The sequence below is a fragment of the Chiloscyllium plagiosum genome, unplaced genomic scaffold (assembly GCF_037043375.1).
Source record: "Chiloscyllium plagiosum isolate Xiang-an unplaced genomic scaffold, Cpla_swu_hap1 HiC_scaffold_36, whole genome shotgun sequence".
NCBI classification, from domain to species: domain Eukaryota; kingdom Metazoa; phylum Chordata; class Chondrichthyes; order Orectolobiformes; family Hemiscylliidae; genus Chiloscyllium; species Chiloscyllium plagiosum.
The window spans coordinates 47,657,163-47,671,962 of NW_028270174.1; the positions used below are offsets into that span (position 1 = coordinate 47,657,163).

At 42.3% G+C, this 14,800-nt stretch overlaps 1 protein-coding gene across 1 annotated transcript in view; it reads right to left on the minus strand.

Annotated features, from left to right (window-relative positions):
- The window catches only part of gask1b (golgi associated kinase 1B), a 47,987-nt gene that overhangs the window by 31,574 nt on the left and 1,613 nt on the right, over window positions 1-14,800 (minus strand). The gene's annotated exons all lie outside the window — the stretch shown is intronic.

The window sequence follows — 14,800 nt, forward strand, 5'->3', positions numbered from 1 at the left end:
CGAATTAGCTCTTACTTGAACCTTAAGCAGCAAATAACATTAACATTGCCAATAACTGACCATCTCCAACAAGACAGAATCCAATCCTTTGAAGTTCAATGACATTATCATCACTGAATCCTTCACCAATCTCCTGTGGGTTACCATCAACTAGAAACTGAAGTGGACCAATTATATAAATATTGTGGCTAAAAACGCCAGTCAAAGTTGGGAGTTCTGTAGCATGTAACTCACCATCTGACTCTCCAAAGTCTGTTCATTACCTACAAAGCACAAGTCAAGAATGTTACAGAATACTCTCAAATTTGTCTGGAAGTGCAATTTGATCAACTCTTAAGAAGCTTGACACCATCCAGGTTCAAAGCAGCTCATTTGACTGGCACAACATCCAGCACCTTCTACATTCATTGATTCTACCATCGACACACACTAGCAGCAGTGTGTACCATCTATCAAATGCATTGCAATAACTCACCAAAGCTCCATAAACAAAAACTTCTAAACCAATCACCTCTATATTCTAAAAGCCTAAGGGCAGCAGACACATGGGAATACCACCACCTTCAAGTTCTCTTCCAAATCATTCACTATCCTGACTTGGAAAGATAATTTTGTTCCTTTACCATCCCTGTGTCAAAATCCTGAAAGTTCCTTCCTGACAATTCTGCGTGTGTGCATGTATATCACATAGGCAAAGGCAGTTCATGAAGATGTCTCCACATGACCTTCTGTTGGAGACAGGCAATAAATGCTGACCCAGTCAGTGTTACCTGCATCCCAAGAACAAGTAAAACAAAAATGTAATATATATCAGCAGTCCAGACTTGCCAGAATCTCCCAAGGAGTTCAACTTGCTGTGGTAACAGGTATTATGGTAGATAGTTATGCATTACAGAAACAGAGCCTTTGGTCCAATTCATCCATGCCAACCAGATATTCTAAACTGATCTAATCCCATTTTCCAGCATTAGGCCCATGTCCCTCTAAATGCTTCCTGTTCATGTACCCATCCAGATGTCTTTTAAATGTCTTAATTATACCTGTCCCCATCACTTCTGCTAGCAGTTCGTCCCATATAATCACCACCCTCTGCATGGGAAAGTTGCCCCTCAGGTCACTTTTAAATCCTTCCCGTTTCAACTTAAACCTAGGCCCTCTAGTTTTGGATTTCGATACCCTGGGGAAAAGATCTTCGTTATTCACTGTGTTGATGCCACTCATGATTTTATAAACGTCTAATAAGATCACCCATCAACTTCCACTGCTCCAAGGAAAATAGCTCCAGCCTATTCAGCTTCTTCCTATAGCTCAAAATCTCCATTTCCAGCAACATCCCTGTAATTTTTTTCTGAACCATTTGAGTTTAACAACATCTTTCCTATGGCTGGGAGACCAGAATTGAATGCATTAATCTAAAAGTGGCCTCACCAATGTCCTATGCAGTCACACCACGACATCAAGACTCCTATACTCAATGCACTGACCAATGAGGGCAAGTGTGCCAAATGCCATCTTCACCACCCTGTCTATCTGCAACTCCACTTCAAGGAGCTTTGCACCAGCACCCCTAGATCTCTTTGTTCAGCAACATTCCCCAGGGCTGTACCATTAACTGTATAAGTCCTTCCTTGATTTACCTGACCAAAATGTAACACCTCACATTTATCGAAATTAAACTCCATCTTGCATTCCTTGGCCCATTGGCTCATCTGATCAACATCTTGTTAAACTTTGAGATAACCTTCTTCACTGTCCACTACACCACCAAATTTTGGTCTCATCTGCAAACTTACTAACAATTCCTCCTATATTCACATCCAAATCATTTATATAAATGACAGAAAGTAATGGATCCTGCACGAATGTTCCATTTTTTTCAATAGGATGGATCTAAACAGGAATCTCACCTGCTCTGACTATCTGCCATTTGTATTTGTTCGAAAGACTTGCAGACGGATAGGCAATCTATTTGAAATGTACCTTTCTTGACCATTAGATCTTAGCGTGGGACTTGAAGAGCTTCTTGTTTAGAAGCAAGGTTGCTATATTCTATACTTCAAAACCTTCCAGCATTCAACATAAATAATTAATTTTTTATTCTAGTTTTATTCCTACTTTTGACATGCTTACCTCAAGATCTCAATATTGTGGTGAGGTGAAACTTTGGCATAATGTATAACCATAAAATGACAAAAGTACAAATCAAACCAATTAAAAAGGCATAACTGATTTAAATAACCTAAAGTATAATTCTGCACATTTTGTTGTGTGTTAAGTATTTGCTCAACAGGAAAACATTTAAATTGACTATTACAAGCTACATAACTAGTGCTGGTTTATCTTTATCATTATTAAAAATTGATTTATCAAATTCTGAAGTCTTTTTTATTGGAAGGACTTATCTGACCTGTTAGGGAGAATTTCTGTGGGGCCTCTTTAACTCCCACAATAACTAGAATGGACGACAAGGGAAATTGTATTAACAGTGATTCAGAATGAAGGTTCTCCAAAATGATAGCCAAGGTTATATTAGACTAGAAGAACTCCTGTAGACAATACATGTGCATTACACTTAATAATGAACTGAAAAGATTGGAATGACTGAAGTTTTATATTTTTATATAAAATAATTGGATTGATTGATTAATTGCCTAAACATTTTACTATTGAAATTATTCATTTAAATGGATTTGATTTGATTTGATTTATTATTGTTAAGTGTACCTTGGTACAGTAAGAAGTTTTGTTTTGCGTGCTGTACAGGCAGATCATGCCATTCAAAATGCATAGGGTAATAGAACAGAGCAAAGAATACAATGTTATGGCTGCAGAAAAGGTTCACAAAGAGCGAGACCAACATTAAATTTGACATGTGAGTGATCCATTCAGAAGTCTAAGTCTAAATAACAACGGGCAAGTATTTTTATTACTTATTTGCACAAAATAGATTGAGCATTTTGTGGTATTATCCTGATTCCCACTATTAGCATCTCCCAATTCTCCCTTAGAGTCTTAGAGTCTTAGAGACATACAGCACGGAAACAGACCCTTCAGTCCAACTCGTCCATGCCGACCAAGTTTCCTAAACCAAACAAGTCCCACTTACTTATGTTTGGCTCATATTCCTCTAAAACTTTTCCTCTTCATACATCTATCCAAATGTCTTTTGAATGTTGTAACTATCTGCATCTCCCTTGTCTCGACACGGTTTAGGACCCATCCAATATCAGTAGATATTAGCATAGTCTTTACATATACTGTCCTTAATTAACAAGTTAGTTTATTTCATGACAGCAATAAGCACAACTGCACTCCAAGCCAGGCATGATTACTCAAACCCTGAAACATTTTTCAAAAGGCAATGAATTAACAGTTAATAGCTGGCCCTGGGCTATGCAACTTAAGACATGCACTGATAGCTCTGAAAGGGCGCAGCCTGACAAAGGGAAGTCTAGTGAAACTGTTGACAGGGAAACAATGATTAGAAAAATCTACCTGTAACAAAAACATTCTACCTCCACTCTAACCAAATGTTCTGCCTTACACATTTCTTGAATTAACATTGCTTGGGATATATTGTCAAAGAAATGTTAAGATCCACAACAGAACAGTTTCACAAACTAACTTTGATGAATATTTTATATAATTTATTTACAGGGATAAGAACCTCATTTAATATAAAGAGATGTTACACTGCATTGATCTGATACAAGGTAAGTGACTCCATAGATGGATTAGAAAAAAACTAAGATGCAAGAAAATGAAGGTGCACACTGTCACCAAACCATGCATAAAATAATATGTAGAAAACCAACATGCGAACTAGAGGTTAAAATACAGCAGTATAAAAATTGTGTTCTGTAACGCTGTGATCATACAGATCAGAATGTTAATTTTTTTTCTCTCAGATCAATATTTCACAAGTTTAACAGACAAGTTTGAACCAATCTTGGCTGAATAATGATCATAATTTATACTCTTAATGGAAAATGAGCTCTCAAATGTTTTCAAAACATATTTTTTAAAACAGTTGATGTGCTAAACAGGAATTTTGTTGACAGTCCCAGAAATAGATTAGAAAGGTGCATTTTCCTAATGAAATTCTCAGTGCAGTTGTCCTAAGTACAGTAATATTTGACTCTGGCACAGAGAAAATCCACAAAGAAAAAATAAGTCTGGGGGATTTGTCACAAGTTTGCACAAGTCCACATAAGGCAGCAATTGGTTAAGAAATGAATAATTTACACCAAGAGGTAAGCCAAAGAAAAGCTAACTTTCAATGAGGTATCCAAAATACCAATTCTCAAGAAATAGAGAACAGCATAGGGAAAGAAAGTATAAAGGGCATCTCTCATGGATAAGCACATGGGGCGAAACAGCACATGGCCAAGATACAAACAGAAGAAATAGTAACAGAAGCTGCCCATTCAGCCCTGAGCCTTCTCCACCATTCAATAACAACATGGCTGATCTGATCCTGAAGTCCACTACACTTTCCTGCTGTTCCCCTATAATCCTTACCTACCTTCTGGATGAAAAATGTATCTAACACGTCCTTGAATGAATTCATCGTCTCCACTGCTTGGTGTAGTCATCAATCACGAAGATTAATGTGCGTGAGGAAATTCCTCCTCCTTTTGATCTTAAGTGCAAAGATTCTTATTCTGAAACTGTGCCCCTAGTTCTAGATTTCCCTGAGATAGGAAATATCCTCTCAGCATCTCCCCTGACAAACACTCTCAGATTCTTATATGTTTCCATCAGATAATCTCTAGTTCTTCTCAACTTACATGCATTTGGATCCAACCTGATTTTCCTTCATAATACAACCCCTTCTTTCCAAGAAATAATCCAGGCCTTCCCTAACCTATCTCAGATATAAGTATATTCATCCTTTAAAAAAGGCTATATCAAGTCATTTTGTTAAAGGAAAACCCCCAACTCCATGAGCCCTTATCTTCTTTATTAACCATTTGTCTATCATCTTACTGAATGCATTTTGGAAATCCAAGTATTCTACAACTACTGATTTCCTCTTACCTGCCCTACCAGTAACATTCAAAAAACGTTATTATAAAGTGGTAATATGCTTCTGCCTTGACTTTTCAGCTTCAATTTCTAAATTTTCCATCCCCTGAAACCTTTCCTTGTTATTTTAGACTAAAGCCCTGTCCAGAACCCTAATACTGTAATAAGATTTCCCAGGTCAGTGATCCCAATCTAGTTTAACTGGAGTCCATCCCAATGCAACAACTCCCTTTTTCCCCAGAACTGCTACAAGCACCGCACAAATTAAAAGCCCTTCTTTCAAATCACTTTTTAAGACATGCATTGAATTCCATGTTCTGCTTGACCAGGTGTTAACTGGCCCAGAGTTCAGGTGACAATGCAGACATTATTGCCTTTGAGGTTCAGCACGTTAATTTGGATACAGCTCCTTGAACTCTCTCAGCAGAATATCAATTTTCCATGTCTGCCATTGCTTCCTTCATGGACCATGACAATGGAATCTTACTCCTCCTATTTCATGTTTGTCTCTTTGCACTAAGCAAGCATCTACCTACATCCCCACTGTTCTGTTTACTGCGACTAACACATTGCTTTTCACCAGCTGACTTGAAATGGAATGGTGCTTTGGTCAATTTGTACATCCAAACTTCATTATTTGTTTTCATCCATCCAGGCGGTAAACACTTTGTATCCTTTCGTCAAAGCCAAAGACTGAGACGCCTCCATTGCTACATACTGGATCTATGCTCATTCCGAGCTTAAGTCAGTTCCTCCTGTCCCTAACCATTCATCAGCTCCAAAGTTATCTTTAACTTAAGGAATATGACTGTCTACTGTAGCAAAGTATCCAGGGTACTCGTGCCTTCCTGATGCCCTGAAACGTCTGCCTTGCACTAGCACTTAAATTCATATACCACATCATTTATTGTACAGTATGTAGGTATAACTTGGCCACTGCATACCACAAGTTCACCTTCACTGGTCAATATGTGCTTTTGGATTCCGACAATTCCACCTGCTATAAAATTGGCCTTGTTGCCAAGGCATACACGGGCCAAGTGCTGTTAAATGGGATTAGAATAGTTAGGTGCTTGTCTAACTGGTGCAGACTTGATGGACTGAAGGGCCTTTTTTGTGAGCTGTAGACCTTTATGATTCTATTGGCAATATCACCGTGCAAGCTTGATACAAAGATAAAGTGCATCAAAGCTATCTGGAAGGATAATAGTTATTCCAACTTGGACATTGCTCACTGTGAATATTCAAGAATGAACCCAAGACTACTACTTTCAAGCGTAAAAAGTTCCTAGTGTACTTTAAATTGCCCTGCAAGGGTAAGGTACCTCAAACGTTTGAGGAATAAGTGAAGATATCATTACTCACTAGCAACAGGAGCAATTGGATCCACAGAGGATTCTGTCTTTAAGCCAAAACATCTCTACCTATGACATATATGCCAGCATTTATTGCATGTTCCTAGTTTCTCTTGAGAAGGTGGTGGTGAGCCACAATGGCCTTAGGCACGGAATTCCAAGGTCTTGGCCAGTGACAGTGAAGGAACAGTGATATATTTCCAAGTCAGGATGGTGAGTGACTTGGAGGGGAACGTGCATGTGGTAGGGTTCCCAGGTCTCTGCTGTCCTTGTCCTTCTAGATGGCAAACTTCTTGGATTTGGAAGTTGTTGTCTAAGGATCTTTGGTGCAGTTGTGTAATGCGTCTTGTAGATAGTGCACAATGCTGTTACTGAGCGTTAGTGCTGGAGGGTGTGAATACTTGTGGTTGTGGTGCTAGTCAAGCATGCTGCTTTGTCCTGGATGGTGTCAAGCTTCCTTAGTGTTGTTGGGGCTCATCCATCCAAGCATCCATCCATTGCACTTCTGATTTGTGCCTTGTAGGTGGCCAACAGGTTTTGGGGAGTCAAGAGTGAGTTAGTTGCTGCAGTATTCCTGGCTTCTGACCTGCTTTTGCAGCCACTGTGTTTATGTGGCAAGTCCAGTTGAGTTTCTGATAAAGGGTAACCATAGGATGTCAATAGCACGAGATTCAGTGATGTTAAGACCATTTTGCAAGGGGTGGTGATTAGATTGGGGATGATCTCTTATTGGAGATGGTCATTGCCTGGCATTTGTATGGCATTAGTCTTAATTGCCACTTGTCAGCCCAAGTCTGAATATTGTTCAGGTCATTGATGACACAGCTGGGCCCTCGAACACTACCCTCAGGAACTCCTGCAGAGATATCCTTGTGCTGAGATGACTAACCACCTCAACTATCTTCCTTTCTGCCAGGTAAGACTCCAACCAATTTAAGAAAACTCCACTATTTTTGAGTCAATAAGTGTGGCATTGGAAAAGCACCGCCGGTCAGGCAGCATCCGAGGAGCAGAAGAGTCAACATTTTGAATATTAGGAATGGGCGGGGGTGGCTCAGAGATAACTTGGAGGGGGGTGGGGCTGGGGGAAGGTAGCTAGGAATGTGATAAGTGGATGAAGATGGGGGGGTGATGGTGATAGGTCAGAGTAGGGGGTGGAGTGGATAGTTGGGAAGAAAGTTGGACATGTCGGACAGTTCAAGAGGGTGGTGCCGAGTTGGAGGGGTGGATCTGGGAAAAAGGTGGGAGGAGGAGAGATGAGGAAGCTGGTGAAATCAATATTGATGCCATGTGGTTGGAGAGTCCCAATCCGGAAGATGAGGCATTCTTCCTCCAGTCATCCAGTGGCTAGGATTTGGCAGTGAAGGAGGCCCAGAACTTGCATGTCCTTGGCGGAGTGGGAGGGAAAGTTGAAGTGATCGGCCACAGGGCAGTGGGGTTGTTTACTGCATGTGTCCCAGCAATATTTTATGAAAGGTCCTGCAAGTAGGTGTCCTTGAGAATAACGGACACAGTAGATGAGGTGTTTGGAGGTGCAGGAAAATCTCTGCTAGATGTGGAAGGATCCTTTGGGGCCTTGGATGGAGGTGAGGGGGGAGGTGTGGGCGCAGGTGGTACACCTCTTGCAGTGGCAAAGGAAGGTGCCAGGAGTGGACCAGATACAACTCCGCCATTTCTGCCACCTACAGTCAGACCCCACCACCAGGGATATATTTCCTTCCCCAACCTTTTCAGCATTCCACAGAGCTCCTCCACTTGGTTGGAGGCGTGGACCTAACAAGGAAGTCGCGGAGGGAATGGTCTCTGCGAAACGCAAATAGGGGTATGGAGGGAAATATATCTCTGATGGTGGGGTCTGACTGTAGGTGGCAGGAATGGCAGTGGATGATGCGTTGTACCCAGAGGTTGGCGGGTTGGAAGGTGAGGACCAGGGGGTTCTGTCCTTGTTGCGGTTGGAGGGGTGCTGTTCAAGAGCGGAGGTGCGGGAAGTGGAGGAGATGCGCTGGAGCTCCACAGAATGCTGAAAGGGGTGGGGAGGGAAATATCTCTCTGCTGATGGGGTCTGTGTTTAGATAGCGGAAATGACAGAGGATGATGAGTTGTATCCGGTCCACTCCTGGCACCATCCCTTACCACCACAAAAGATATACCACCTGTGCCGACACCTCCCCCCCTCACCTCCATCCTCGGCTCCAAAGAGTCCTTCCACATCCAGCAGAGATGTTCCTGCACCTCCAAATACCTCATCTACTGTATCCATTCCTTTCGGTGTGGTCTCCTCTACAAGTCCTGGGCCTCCTCCACTGGCAAAAATCCTAGCCACCCAATGACTGGAGGAAGAACACCTCATCTTCCGTCTTGGGATCCTCCAACCACATGGAATCAATGTCAATTTCATCAGTTTCCTCATCTCCCCTCACGAGGAGAAAGTGAGGTCTGCAGATGCTGGAGATCAAAGTTGAAACTTTATTGCTGGAACAGCACAGCAGGTCAGGCAGCATCCAGGGAACAGGAGATTCGACGTTTCGGGCACAGGCCCTTCTTCAGGAATGAGCAGAGAGTGTTCAGCAGGAGCCTGACCTGCTGTGCTGTTCCAGCAATAAAGTTTCAACTTTGATCTCCAGCATCTGCAGACCTCACTTTCTCCTCGAAGATTTCAACCTACTGCGAATCCTCTTACAAGGATGCCTTCCTTGAAGAAGCTCTCTGCCTCTCTCTACAAAGATTTCAGTGAGTCCCTCTCTCACTGCACACCCCAGGTCATCTCCTCTGCACAGAAGCTCTTCAGCCACATTCTGAAGCAGACTCGTTACCACAGCCATATCTCCTTTCTCAGCACCTGTCTACGGAACCGACTGATCCCCCATGGACTCCAGATCACCTTCCGACCAACACAATTTGGACCCAACCAGGACTACCAGTACCTGCAACAAATCCGCAGCCTCCAGCAACGGACCTCCCTCCGGATCCTCCACTCCACGCTTGCAGCCATGCGCCGGTACCTACATTCCCTGCAACTCGACCTCCCCAGCTCAGGACCTCTCCGCCTCCATCCTACTCCGACCTATCACCCTCACCTTGACCTCTTTCCACCTATCACATTTCCAACGCCCCTCCTCCAAGTCCCTCCTCCCTACCTTTTATCTTCTCCTGCTGAACACTCTCTGCTCATTCCTGAAGAAGGGCCTGTGCCCGAAACGTCGAATCTCCTGTTCCCTGGATGCTGCCTGACCTGCTGTGCTGTTCCAGCAATAAAGTTTCAACTTTCATCTCCCCTCACCCCACCTTATCCCAGATCCAACCTTCCAATTCAGCACCACCCTCCTGACCTATCCTACCTGTCCACCTTCCTTCATACCTGTCCGCTCCACTCTCCTCTTTGACCTTTCACCTTCACCTCCATGTGGGAGAAAAATTTGGTCCGCTGCCCACCCAGAAATGGATGACCACATAAGAAACACAGAGTCAGGTCTGCAAAACACAGAGATCAAGCCTGCCAACACACACAGAACATAGCCATAATGCCCCACTCTTGGCCAAACAGGCTAACAGAGAAACCGCGATGGCCAAGCTACTCCCAGACCAGAGAATATCCTTCCCAAACAGCCTTCCCAGCAAAGCTCTCATCCCCGATTAGCACTGCGGTCCCAATACCTAAGGGCAGGCTCATTTCCCATTGAAACCGATACCACATAAACAAAGAGGTAGACTAAAAGGACCCGGAAGACTTCGCTCGCAGGAGGAACACAATGGACACACCTGGATGCCAGGAGAAGGGAAATTTACACATATTCGCGCAGACAGGAAATACAATGAGAATCCTCCAGAAGACCCCCTCAAGGAGACAGATTGCTGCCACCGGATGCTTGATTAATTTCCATTGAGTTTATTCTTGTTTTAATAGCTTTACAATTTTCACCATTGTACTGTAACTGTTTTACAAATATCACCTTTGTGTTGTACCCCTATAAAACCTACCAGCACCTTCCGCTCGGGGAAGAGCATTCTGGCCATCTGTGCAGAGAATCAGTTCTGTGTCAGCCTGGTCAATTTCTCTTCCATGATATTGCTTTGTTTAATAAACCGTTTGTCAATTTCATCGCGATCCTCGTTTGTGGTCTCTGATTCATTGAGCTGAATTTCTCCATCACCTCACCTTCATCCACCTATCGCATTCCTAGCTACCTTCCCCCTAGTCCCATTACCACTCCCCTCCCATTTATCTCTCAGCCCTCTTGGAACCTCCCCCAACATTCCTGATGAAGAGCTTATGATCGAAATGTTGACTCTCCTGCTCCTCGGATGCTGCCTGATCAGCTGTGCTTTTCCAGCGCCACACTTTTTGACTCTCATCTCCAGCATCTGCGGTCCTCACTTTCTCCATTATTTTTGAGGACTTGCATTTTGAAAGATTATGGAAAAAAGTTGATTTATTTCAAGTTTTATAGAGAAACCTGTATTTTTTTCAAAGGTATCAAGGAGAGGACGCATTTGACTTTTTTCTTAATCTATTGGGAAATCAAATTATTTCACCTAATTGCTTGGATTCACTTCTTTGAAACCACCTGCTGGGATTTATAGATATCTTGTTTTATGGGTGTGTATTGGTGTACCTATGCTTTGGATTATTTAAAGGCATAAACATTTATATTTCATATTACAAATAATGTGTTAAGTAATTTTTTATCTTTGTTGAGTAAGTGTTATTTTATAATAAATCAATAACTTTGCATCAATTAAAGAAATATTCTTGCTGAATCTCTTTATTTTAAGTCTAATATAAAGAAAGCATACAATTGGCTACATCAGGAACTGGGTAAAACAGTTATGTGCTGTTCTGACCTGTGAAGTAGAGAGAGAGAGAGCATTCATCCCCTGCCCAATATTAGAGCACAACACATTCTGTCTCTTTCATTTCAACTCACTTCACCTGACCAAGGAGCAGCACTTCAAAAGCTTGTGATTTCAAATAAAACTGTTGGACTATAACCTGGTGTTGTGTGACTGCTGACTGCCCACCCCAGTCTAACACTGGCAACATCATTCTCTGTCACTGACATCGTATTGTTCCTCTTGGCCATAATCCAAATAAAAGCTTCTACAAAATAAACATTCCATCCAACTTTACAAATTGAATCATTTCATTTTGCTTATAACCTTAAAATAATAAACCTTGTGCTGTCCCTTAGTGCAATGCTTCCCAAACATTATCACCCCATTTTGAAGCTTCTCAGTGAGAATTTCGAAGCTGAGAATGGGGAGCAGAAACAGATCTGTGAGAGCCTATGCCTGTTCGAGCAGACGTAAAGTTGCCATAACTCAGTCAGAAACCCACAGCAAGCCATTTCTGCCTCGACACCAAAATTTCAGCTTGTGACCCTCAACATCCACTTTGGGAAACCCTGCCTTTCTCATGCTCCTGTGTGTTGTGCTTTACTATTTGGGTGCTGTGTTTGCCACAGTGGAATAGCTTCCAGTGTATGCCAGCTGTGAGACGTGAATGTGAAATTTACAAAAATGCTATGCACATGAGGGTGCAGTGAAACACATATATTTAACGTATGCATTGAGTTGGTTGGTAGGTTTATAAATAGGCTTATGAAATTATAAATTCATGAGGGGTGTAGATAAGATGAATAGCAGGTATCTTTTCCCTAGGGTGGGGGATTTCAAGACAAGGGTGCATATTTTTAAGGTGAGAGGAGAAAACGTTTTAAAAAGACTTGAGGGGTAATCTTTTTACACAGAGTTCATGTGTAGAATGAACGTGCAGAAGAAATGGTAGGTGCAAGTACAATTACTACACTTAAATGACATTTGGATAAGTACACGAATAAGAAATGTTTGGAGGGATATGGGCCAAGCGCATATAGTCATAGAGTCATAGAGTCACAGAAATGTACAGTATGGCTATTCAGCCTCTCCCTATAGCTCAAATCCTCCAACCCTGGCAATTTCCTTGTAAATCTTTTCTGAACCCTTTCAAGTTTCACAACACCTTTGCGATAGGATGAGTGGGACTACTTTAGTTTGGGATTATGGTTGGCATGGACTCTTGGACCTTTCCATGCTGTATGACTCTCTGACTCCTGGTGAGTGCTGGCATGTGTGATCTGAACAGAAGCCAGTTGGACAGCTATTGGGATAAGGCACTGAAAGGTACATTCCTTCGGCACATGTGAGATCACTAAACTTCCAGTGTCAGTGCAACCAGATCATTGCTATCATGGCTATCTGCTTCCATTGCCAATTCACTATATCACTGCAAGAACCTCCTCACCAGCTGTGAATACAGACTTTCTCCTCCTTTCTACCACCACCAGCAATGCCACCAAAGTAGCACAACAAAACCAGTGTTTGCAGCAAATGTTCCCCTGTGACGTCTGCAATTTGAGAAGCTCTGGGCCAAATGACATCACGATACAAAGATAAAGACTCTATTGTCTTCAGTCAAAATTTGCAGCCTGCCCCCAATCGCACTTTTACTCTCAATTTCTAATCCAGTGTCTACTTCAATCTCACTGTCAGCCCAGTCTTAATCTCAAATCCACTGCACATCTTGCATTGATACAAACTAATATTTAAATTGGCAAATGGAAGATGGTTCATGTGCCTGTCTTTGAAGTTCACCCAAATGATTTAAATCACAGGTAAATTGCACTTACTGCTCTAAAACCAGTTAATCTTCAATTCACAAAGTTTGCATAGCCTGAACAGATTCTGCTTCTCACATTTCTCAAATTGCTCAAGGATAAGTATACCTCAGGGTAGGATCATAATCTGAACAGCAGTTTGATGATAAGGGCATGTTCTTACACACACCATATGAATAGAAAGCACCGGAAGTAAAATCTTAAATGAATGAGCTACAGAAAAGACCTCAATAATGTCATCATGATGTGTACTGAACTGCAATCAAGCACAGCAAGGCAATCAGAGCCACTGATCCAGCAAAAGGATATCTGTTCAATAGCACTAACTGATTCCTTAGCATTTTATATTCTTCTCACTGTCAAGTGTAACTAGGGATGAGCAATAAATGCTGGGCCAGCCGTCAATGCCCGTGTCCCACGAGATTTTTTTTAAATCCTCTGCTCCTTCTCCACAGATGCTGGTGATCCAGTATTTCCAGACTCTATTTTAGTTCCTATTTCCAGTGTCTAGTGACATTTTGTTTTAATTAATTCAGTTATACTTTTTGAAGTTCAGTAAGTGCTTCAATTTCAGTGTGTGCCAACATCTATTTACATATCATTTATAAAAGGTCAACCAGAGAGAAATGATAAGATCTGCAATCTTTAACAAAAAGGGCTACAGAATGCACATAATATACGTTATAATGTCTTAGCTGTGGCACTATTGGTAAGATTGTTGGCACTGATTAATTAGGTGTTGGGTACATTATTGTTATTTGTGAAATCTTGCTGGACACAAGTTAGCCACTGTATTTACTAAGTTAGAACAGTGATTACAGTTCATTGGCTATAAACTGCTTGGGAAACCCGTAAGGTTTTGAAAGATGTTACATAATCTTTTTAGCATTTTTGATTTCTGGTGTCATCCTCATTAATTTATTCCATCCAGTTTATTAGTTCCGATACTCAAGGGGAGGCAGGAACGGTCTGGGAGTGACTTTTTTTAAGAGTTGTTTCCTGCCAACTGCTAGCCAAATCGACAGCCTGTCTGGCAGCTGGGATGAAAATCCCATGATAACAATCTGCAGCTAAAGCCTATTGGAAACAATTTCCCAGCAAATGGAAAGTCAGTGATTGAGGCTCGGCGGGCAAAGGTCATGATTAAGACAGTGAGAATGTGGTGAGTGCACATCATTACATGGTGCAGAAGTGAGAAAGAGTGAACACCACATGGATCACAAAGACTTCTGGAAAAGTCACTTGTCTGGTAGAGTTGCCAAGTGAAAGTGAGGACTGCAGATGCTGGAGATCAGAGTGAAGATTAGAGTGGTACTGGAAAAGCACAGCAGGTCAGGCAGCATCCAAGGAGCAGAAAACTTGACGTTTCAGGGAAAAGCCCTTCATTAGGAATGAGCCTTGGGGGGTGGAGAGATAAATGGGAGGGGGGTGGGACTGAGGGGAAGGTAGCTGAGAGTGCAATAGGTGGACGGAGGTGGGGGTAAAGGTGATAGGTCAGAGAGGAGGGTGGAGCTGATAGGTGGGAAAGAAGATTGACAGATGGGACAGGTCATGAGGATGGTGCTGAGCTGGAACTGGGGTAAGGGGGGGAGTGAAGGGAAATGAGAAAACTGGTGAAGTCCACATTGATGCCCTAGGATTGAAGGGTCCTTAGACGGAAGATGAGGCATTCTTCCTCCAAGCATCAGGTGGTAACAGAGTGGAATTGGAGGTAGAGTTGCCACCTCTCTCTTCCCATTTATTCTAGTGTTTCCCAAGGGATAG